We start from the raw sequence: 8,650 nt of genomic DNA, 5'->3' as shown, positions 1-8,650 counted from the left end.
GATGAATTAATTGTAGGTGAATGACGTAATAATTCATTCTCTCGCCTGAATATTTCAAACTCTTTGAGCATTACCTCTCTCTCTCTCTGGTTGTCAATTCAGCCTCCCGACGGGTATAATCATCTTCATATTGATTATGTTCATGGTTATCATACGACGTTTCTCTCGCCGGAGCTTCCAGCCCGGCCGCAACCTCTATTGTAGCCGCTGCTTCTTGGATCCAGCCTCCTGTTGGGTCGGCATCATGCATCCTAGTTATCAGCTCGGTTTTACGTCCGCTCGTTTGTAACTGACGCTGTCGTAGTGCCTGTTTCAGTTGTTCAACGTTTAACTGCTGCGGATTCATTTCGACGAGTTGCTTTTTTCTGAGGTTACGTTCACACGTATACAGAATGAACCGTCGTTTCTTTCGGATGCACACAGCGATTCCTCCGTATATACTTGGCGGTTTAACGGAGAATCCCACTTCTGATATTTGTGGGCCTATTTTTACTAAAAGCAAAAATCCCACTTTAATATATAAACTCACAATATACTTTTTGTGTTAGCATAAATAAAACTTTATTTTTCACCGTTAACCGCTTATATGTGTCTCTGACAACCGTTGTTTTTTTATTTTGTCTCTTCTTTTATTTTTTTTATCGCACGGCCTTCTCGTAGGCAAGCGGCTATGTTGGTCGATAACCTAGGACGCCTGTATTGGCAATGGAACAGTATTGACAATGAGGCCCACATTATGATATTTCCTTCATACAATTAAAATATTACTGCTTTCAAATAAATATTTACTACAAGCTATTAAAATATATTTGACAAAAATATTACTTGATTTCAGAGGCTGAAAAACAGATAATCACGTTTATTTGACTACTCTAATATTTTTTTTTTATATAATATCTTGCCCTTTCGTCGGGATAAATCTCATCGTGCTGTCGAACGATATCAGTTCTTCTTTTGTTTCTCATCGTTTTTTTGATTGCGCGAAATACTTACTGAAAAATATTTTAAGTATCTTGATGCTATTCGAAATAGCGTCGTTTACACCTCGAAGAGTTCGGAACTGCAGCACCTTTAAATTCGTGAGAATAGTAATTTTGTCAGTTTTAAAAAATATCTAACGGCACTCGAAAGATGAGAGTTTACGATTTTACGATGCGTTCCAACGAGCGGCCGCTAATCGACGTGCGTCGATCGGCTTTGGGATCCTTTCGGTAATCATGGAATCGTAAAAGCGCCATGGAATATCGAGTCGATATGTGATTAGACAGAGCGTTCCGACGGGGAATCAATTTTCCACTGACCCTCGCCGCGCTTTTCTATTTTCAAAGGAGTTCGCCTACTGCGCGCGCGAGAAACGGAGATTGATGGATGCGGGTTTCATTTGTCATCCGAGAACTCGCGTAATCAAAACTAGTATCGTGTTAAGAAACATCTATGATAAATTGCGCAAAAATGGCTCCGAGGAATGCAGCAGTTATTCGGACGATGAAAGAAAGAGTGTTTTAACTTGTAATATATTATGTCAATTTTATTTTATTTCAAAATATTCAATTAATTTTTTCAAAAATATGTGATACATTTTGTTTTTAATTTTAACATTTCCTATATATAATTTCATATTATCTTCATAGTAGGAGTAAATTTTCTTCAATTTCAAATAACAAGCAGTTGCAAACATATCTTAAAGCAAATTTTATACATGTTTATTCTTATTTTAATGACAGAACTCTGCGGCAAACTAGCTACAGATTTAAGTTCGTGTATACAGCTCCCAATTTTAGAAAGATGAGAAAACCGACTGCGAAAGTGTTGATCCGGTAAGCGCATATCGCGAGTCCGACGAGATGCCGATTATTCTCCGGTAACGACCGCACGTCGGAACGCTCGGAATGTTTGCGCAAAATTGACGCACGATCCACTGTCCCGAATGTAGACCGAAGCTACATCTCCCTCTCTCACTTTAGTCGTGCTTAAGTCGCTGCGATCTAGCAATTCTGTCGCAATAAAAGTGCCGTAAAGAGTTCGGCGATAAGCGTGTCCTGTAACGCGCAGCTCGCGAATGGAGTCGTCGGTGGCGATCTTCGGGGCTGCTTTTCGACGCGCACGTCGTCCCTTGGAATAAGCGCGCAATCGATGACGCGATCTTCCGGCGACGACTGTTAAAAAGTCATCGATGACGACCGGTGAACGGCGCGTCACGTTGTCGTCGCACATGTCTCCCCTCCGCGTGACCCATTTCGTTCCGAGTCTTCTGCCAAACGAGGAAGTAAGTGGATACGGATAACGTCGCGCGTACATCAGCTCGAGGCGGTCATATAGCAGTCTATATGGCCTGTTCCCTCCCTCCTCCTCGCCCGATTCTATATATGAGAGTGTAGAAATGTCGCTCGCGCGCAATGAAATGTTCTTCCTTTCGCGGGTCGCTGGCCCCCTTTTTCTTACGCCTGCCTGCCTTTGTTCTCGAAGAACCTCGTGTGTGGATTCGTCTCGCGATCCCTAGGTAGCTTGCTCGTGCACATTACGGGGTTGTCTATGTTAATTAGCACGAATTGAAGTTGACAGAAAGACGATTCGAAGCGCTTACCTCCCTGGTCCTTTCAAGTTCGCGCATCCCGATGCGTTAGTTATCGGCGACTATTTCGGCGACGGTTCTTTACCGAGAGACTATCTCGTCCCGACGTTACAAAAGCGAGAAACGTGGACAATGGTTTTCCGGATAAAGCGCTCGACGGCTCGATGTTCCGCCTGGTCATTCCCCGGACTCGTGCGATCCAGGGGATGGCTGGGGGTTTACGAGCAATCCATGGGAAATGCGGTAACCTAATAACACACACGCAGACCGTTCTGCTTATTTCTATTACGAGAGATTGCCTTTGTTCGCTCGTCATTGTTCGCGCCGCCCTTTGAATTGCCGCGCCGTCCCAGTTCACGTTTGGACCGATAATGCTCCGTCAAATTATCGCATATTGTGCCTGTCACGTGTCGCAAGAGTAGTTACGAGAGTTATTCGGGATTTTACGAGTTAGTCGCGCGCGCGGTGAGTTCCTGCTGAAAAATGAGCGGAAATATGAAAAAGGTGAAGATAGAGTTTTGAACAGCGGTGCCATCCAGTCGCTTAAGTCACTTCTTGTCGTTTCTTCTTGACAAGTTATTAAAAAATTCACGATCATCCAAAACGGGTTACTATAGTCGCTTTTTGTTTTTCCTGAGTTGCGTTTAATGACGTTTAACGTTATCGATCATTCTTTCCTAATTACGATTTAAAGAGGCAATCTTAAACGCGTGGGAATTAGTCGTTTCATATTTTTTCATTCGGAGAGCTCTTCAATCGTATCGTCGTCGCCGCCGCCGTTGACACCACACCTGAACTTGCGAGTACTCCTCGTTCGCGCCGAAGTTCTCACGCCAGTTCCGATGGGAATCACGCCGTCGGCTCGGAGTGACCAGGCGAGGAGACCTCGGGAATATTACGGCCCACTCGGTACAAAGGCATGGAAACTCACCCCCCTCGTAAATAATTCCAATAAATATCGCCGGTACCTACTGTTGGCCGACGCCTACGTCCCGCGTTGAGACTGCATTTTTCCGATGGCTTCGCACCGCGTTACGTCCGATCAAAATATTCACCTGCACTGATACTTTCCTTTTTAATATCTTGCGCGAACTTCTGCGCGAACTGGTGCGCATCAACGCATATTTGCGTCCCTTATCGACACACGAGGATATTCATCGTTGGGTAAACGTAATTTTTCATTCAATCTTAATAAAGAGAAAGAGAGAGAGAGAGAGAGAGAGTGATACGTGTCCCTGTAACTTTCATTCACGTTCGGATCTTTTGCTAAGATCGCGACTCGTATGTATCGACGCACACGTTTCGCATCGCTGGCACGTATATAGCCAATACGGGACATGTTGGCACGGAGCAAAATATGATTTAACGTCCAACCCATTGTTGTGTTTTCGGCCGGCCAAATTTGTCAGCACGCGAATTCTCGTTTCGGGGCGCGCCGTGCAACCTCAGATAACACTCAGCCTGGATACACGCGCGTGGAGAGACATTTCATCTCTGTTACCGCGACTGAGAATATTCACGTGAATATTCAGCTGCATTAAAACTCTAGGTTGAGATAACTGAGAACAATTGACTGAGACTAGAAATCTACTGGAATCCTTCTGTTTCTACGACTGAATTTTCGTTTGATCCCCAAGGATCAACGGAAAATTCAGTTACATCGACGGACATTCGTTTTTTCCGTGTAGCACAATTTTAATCAAAGCGTCGCTCGATTGTACTAATGAAAGTGTATGAGGGTGTGAATGAGAATCGGAGGGTAGAGCGCACGTAGCTGGGGGAAATTTCCGAAGCGCGACGGATGCCGCGCGAACTCGTTGGACCGTCCAGGAAGATCCACAATGCGGGCGCGGCCCGTTGGACGATAATCCTGATTTAGACGGGGCCATATATTAGATTAAGGGTCGTGAAATTGAATGGTGGAATCAGAGGAGAGAGCGATCCGGCTGTCAACCGCGAGGAACGGAGAGTATCGTGCGAAAAATAAACTGCTCCTGGCGCGCGAGCGGGGTTAGTAAATTTTGCAGGTGGTCAAAAGCTACCTGTCTGCTGCTCTCTCTTTCTCTCTCTCTCTGTCTGTTTTTCTTTTCCTCCCATCTCTTCTCCTTGTATTCGCGCTCTCTCTCTTCTTTTCATTCCTCTCCGTTCGTCGCAGTCCACGTTCCACGGCCGCCGATCTCGGACTTCTCCGTTCGTCGAGGAGTGCCGCGAATGTCCTCTCCCGAGAAGGCTCGTAAATCCTCGCATTTACTTCGCGCCTTCTGCCCTTACTTGGAGCGTAAATACGCGAATCTCGACTCGTCAAATACAGGCGACACGTGTACGCTGGCATTCCACGACCGTGCCATTGTTGCTCGCCGCGAACTTTTCATTGCGTACATTCGTACGCAATGTTGCACAGTCGCCGAAATATTAATATAAATCATTACTTCTCTGATATTGCAGAACGCATTATTTCAAATTCATGAAACGATATAAACTTACCAAATCACTTTTTTCCTAAAGAACGCTTACATATCGCATTGAAAATGTATTTCTGTAATACTAAATTTCTAGATTATATAATGTAATAATTAACCCTTTGAGCGCTGCGTTGTCCGACGTTAAGCGTGCGCTGTGGACTGCCCACTCTTTACGAAGAAGCACACCGTGGGCTGCGTATTTTTTACGAAAGAGCGCAAGTTGAGCAGACTGAATTTTTCATTGCAAAATATATTGATTGTAACTAAAATAAATTATGTAATGATCTCGAAAACGTTCATAACCTAAATTGAATGGTTGTGTGAGAACGCATATATGCGTTCATAGCCTAAATTGAATGGATATGTGAGAATGCATATATGCGTTCATAGCCTAAATTGAATGGTTGTGTGAGAACGCATATATGCATTCATAGCGCTCAAAGGGTTAAACACACTTGTAACACAGACGTACGCGTTTCTCGAGTTCTATCGCGTTGATTGTGAAACTGCGAAATGACTTCTCCACACGCGGGACATGCGAGCGACAGGACCGTCCGGCCATCAAAAGGATAGGAGGAAGGTCTCACGCCTAGTCAACGTCGGATTATTACGTTCGGATACGAAAGCTATACCGCGAGTCCGTTATTAATGCGACCGATACTCATTCCGTACTCATATCCGTAGATACGATCTCCCCGCCCAGCCAATCGGATAGCCACGTCTAAACCCGTAATTACCATTAGCCCACCCATAGCGGGTGCGATGCTACAAACCGACTAACGAAAGTTTCAATTTACTTTGCGCCGCATTCTACGCAACCTGTTAATCTAAAATGAACGTGTATACATAATGCGCCGTGTTATTACACCCTCAACCCTACATTAAGCGTTTACACAATGCTCCTCCATTGGCAACTAGCTTGCTTGTTTGAAAGCGCGCTAAAAAGCCAGCAGAGATATACTCCAGAGCTTTAATTGTTTGGATTTTCCATCTCTAGAAATATACTGAAAACAGACTGTGTTTATAAAACTGTGAGATTAAATTATATTAAGTATTATTATAATACTTTATTATTAGTAAATAATTATTATTAGTATAAAAAATATTAAGTATTAGTGTTACGGAGAGAAAATGCAAAATATGATAGAAACATGATAAAATGTATGTGTGTGTGTGTGTGTGTGTATTGTTAAAAAAAGGAGTGAAAGAAGGTATCGAGAGGGATTTCGAGGGGGGGAAAAACGTTGTCTCAGCTACACAAATATTCTGAAAAATTGGATACAGGTTTCACAGTAGATTACACGGTTCGTTTCGTCTTAATAATTTATTTACGTATAATTTTCCACGGTGATTCCCTACTTAATGAGCGTGCTCTCGGGACCTAAAGTAAAAACCTACGTAGAGTAGTTTCGGAACGTTCGCGCGGACGCGATATTGAGACTTGATATTAAAACGAGATGCGTGTCATGACGCGTTACGTGTACGGACGAGATTGAATCAGCAGCCTACGTGTTCGATATCGACACGCGATGCGATGAGGCGGGAGCGCTGGTGTAACAAGCGTCGAGTCATCGCCGGAGGCCCGTGGCCGGCCGGAGCGTGCCTTCAGGGTTTTCCCCGTGTTCACCGCGACGTCGCTGCGTATCGTTACCCGTTACCGTGAGGTTAGAGTCAATCAATCACTCGTTAGAATCGTACGCGATCGCGCCTCGCGATCGTCTCACGCGGCCTGTTAAGCTCGCGCTATTAATTACCAGAAACAGGGGATGACTTGCATCGGCTGTGCTCATCCGCGCGGACCCTACGAGGACGAGATACTTAGATTACTGGCATCCACCGATGAAGTCGTTCGGAGACGTCGTTTAAAGTCTTCCCCTCCCCTCGGTTAGTCTTCTCTCTCTCTCTCTCTCTTTCTCTCCCGAAGCATCGGGCGGCTAAAGACTACTATTAATTATTTCTCGCCACGTTCTCTCCCGATACTGACGAGCACTCTCTTCTTTCTGTTTCAGGCCATCGTCAAGAATCTAAAGCCGGAGCAACAGTGAGTATCGCAATGATGACTTGTCGTTCGGCTATCTCGTGTAAACACCCCATGGCCGCCTCTTTCATTCCTTCGGCATTCCGCGGCGCATTTACGGGGCGCATTTACGGGGCCCGGTGCAGAATTTCTCTCCTAGCCGACAGGGGATGATGCATGAGCGTAGTAAAGCACATTAGCGAGAGATCGACGAAGAAGCGGTGTCGCGGTAACCCGATGCGTAAAAGAAAGGGACGAGAAAAAAAGGGGGAGAAAGAGAGAGAGAGGAAGAAAGTCGCTCTCTCTCTCTCTCTCTCTCTCTCTCACCCGTTCGTCGATAAATCGCGGCGCTCGTAGAAATTATAGCAAGCATATCATAATGGCGCTGCATGCACGGGGACGCGATACTTCTCACTTTGGTCAGCCACAATAAATCTGACGGATCACATTAGCTCGCCGTTTAATGGCTTTTAAATCGACTGGTATCCTAATAAATATTTTCGTAAGGTTTCCTTCCACTTTTTCTAATAACAGATCTCTCGCTGTGGACACGAGCGCGCGCGAGGGTTGTTTATTTATGGAGAATCGCTCGTTCGAGGCGAAGAGAGCGGGAAGATCGGTGTTCGTTTCTTCGGTACCTATGCACGCACGCACGCACGCACGCATGCACCTGGTCCACGTCTCTCGGGGGATTTTGATATATCGAAAGGGATGGTGAAACTATTTGGGCCGACACCCCCGTCTAATCCGATCCCTTTGCTCGGGACCTCAGATTCCTCGCTCCCTTAATATATCATCCGGTCGTACCGATCGCGCCCCTTTCGGAAAGGAATCTCTCTGCACCGTCTACGGGCACTCGGCCACAGATCCCGCCGTGTCTTCTCCCTGTCTACGGGTGGAGGAAGAAGACGTCGCGCGCTCACGCGCTTTACGATCCGAGTGGCGCGGCGATTTACGAGCGATCGATAAATCGAGAGGCCATTCAGCGCCGCACATTATAATCCCGGGACATGTACGTTGTTGCAGATTCACGACGGCGAAATTACTGCGGGACTACCCGCGTCTCAAGTACATCGTCGACCTGACAAACACATTTCGCTACTACGACAAAAAGGTAAGGCATACACACCGACACCGGAAGCCCGCGAATCGTTATCGGATGTCCCGGAAACTACCTCGTATCGGTCGATATCTGTCGTCAACCCCCGGAACGACTCGCGGGCGACGCGTTCGCGCGCGCATATTCGACCATTCCGTCTACCGATAGTGCGATCGTAAAGTCATCATTGTCGCGCACGGGGAGATAAATTGGCCGAGATGCCGCGTGCTGTTGAAGAGCGGCCGCGCATGCGGGCGATACTGTGTCCGATGATGTCGCCCCGCGAATTTAACTCGGTGGTATCGCGTGTCGTTCGACTTTCGAGCCGTAATTCGCTTTGTTTATGCGCACGCGCGCTCCCCCGCCTCTTAGTAACTCGAGACAAGAAACGTCTTCTCGTTCTCCCGCGAGCTGTCACCTGCGACTGCATTCCTTGATCGAGCAGATATCCAGGATTCTCTCTTTCTCGATCTTTCTCACTCCCCCCCCCCCCCCCCCCC

General features: G+C 46.3%; 1 protein-coding gene across 1 annotated transcript in view; it reads left to right on the top strand.

Moving 5' to 3' along the window:
• The first annotated feature begins 6,788 nt into the window (after positions 1 to 6,788).
• The window catches only part of LOC106748619 (protein enabled homolog), a 27,186-nt gene continuing 25,324 nt past the window's right edge, over positions 6,789 to 8,650 (top strand). Inside the window, exons 1-3 of the mRNA XM_014627320.1 lie at positions 6,789 to 6,918; positions 7,044 to 7,075; positions 8,078 to 8,165. The gene's annotated coding sequence lies outside the window, so the exon portion shown is untranslated. The remainder of the gene's footprint in view (positions 6,919 to 7,043; positions 7,076 to 8,077; positions 8,166 to 8,650) is intronic.

The sequence above is a fragment of the Dinoponera quadriceps genome, unplaced genomic scaffold (assembly GCF_001313825.1).
Source record: "Dinoponera quadriceps isolate SergipeBrazil2010 unplaced genomic scaffold, ASM131382v1 scaffold3035, whole genome shotgun sequence".
Taxonomy (NCBI): domain Eukaryota; kingdom Metazoa; phylum Arthropoda; class Insecta; order Hymenoptera; family Formicidae; genus Dinoponera; species Dinoponera quadriceps.
Note: the sequence above shows the minus strand (reverse complement) of the source record. Positions and strands in the feature narration are given on the sequence as shown.